The 889-nt window shown below is 49.4% G+C and overlaps 1 long non-coding RNA gene across 1 annotated transcript in view; it reads left to right on the forward strand.

Moving 5' to 3' along the window:
* LOC110012320 overlaps window positions 1-674 on the forward strand; it is an 11259-nt gene extending 10585 nt beyond the window's left edge. Inside the window, exon 2 of the long non-coding RNA XR_002287430.1 lies at window positions 636-674. This is a non-coding gene — a long non-coding RNA (uncharacterized LOC110012320). The remainder of the gene's footprint in view (window positions 1-635) is intronic.

An 889-nucleotide genomic window follows, 5' to 3' on the forward strand; every position in this document is an offset into this window, starting at 1 on the left:
TTGCCATTGAGCAATGCGTCGGAAGGTTTTGAGATTGTGTGTGAGACGCTAACGCACGAGTGCCGAGAACCTCAGCGAGTATGGGCATTCTGGATAGGCGAGCGCAAGGGCACGAAGTACAACGCTAGGAGGCGTTCAGATGTCATGCTAGTGAGTTTCAGTGTCGAGGACACGCGACTGACTGTTGCTATACTCTGATATGTACGAAGACGGGATGAAGGTTAGGCGTAACCTTTGAGGCCGCACAGGCAAAAAATATATGAGAATTACATTCCGCTGTGATGAAGAAGAGCACGCCTGTGACACTGTGTCAGGATTGGGTAATTTGCGCGCTTGCTGCCTTCCTTGGATGTGGTAGCTGTTTCTTAGGCTCCCTCTCCGGAACTGAACCCTAATTCTCCGTCATCCATCACCACCATAGTTGGCCACTATCCTACCATCGAAAGTTGATAGGGCAGAAATTTGAATGCTGCGTCGCCGGCACGGGGGCCGTGCGATCCGTCGAGTTATAATGAATCATCGCAGCAACGGGCAGAGCCCGTGTTGACCATTTATCTAATAAATGCATCCCTTCCAGAATTCGGGGTTTGTTGCACGTATTACCTCTAGAGATACTACGGTTATCCGAGTAGCAGGTACCATCAAACAAACTATAACTAATTTAATGAGCCATTTGCAGTTTCATAGTCTGAATTAGTTCATACTTACACATGAATGTCTTTTCATCTTTCCCTCGCGGTACTTGTTCACTATCAGTCTCTCACCCGTATTTAGCATCGGACGGAATTTACCGCCCGATTAAGGCAGCATTCCCAAACAACCCGACTCGCCGACAGCACCTCGTGGTGCGACAAGGTCCGGGCATGATGGGGCTTTCACCCTCTCCGGC

This window comes from Sesamum indicum, linkage group LG7 (assembly GCF_000512975.1).
Source record: "Sesamum indicum cultivar Zhongzhi No. 13 linkage group LG7, S_indicum_v1.0, whole genome shotgun sequence".
NCBI classification, from domain to species: Eukaryota; Viridiplantae; Streptophyta; class Magnoliopsida; order Lamiales; family Pedaliaceae; genus Sesamum; species Sesamum indicum.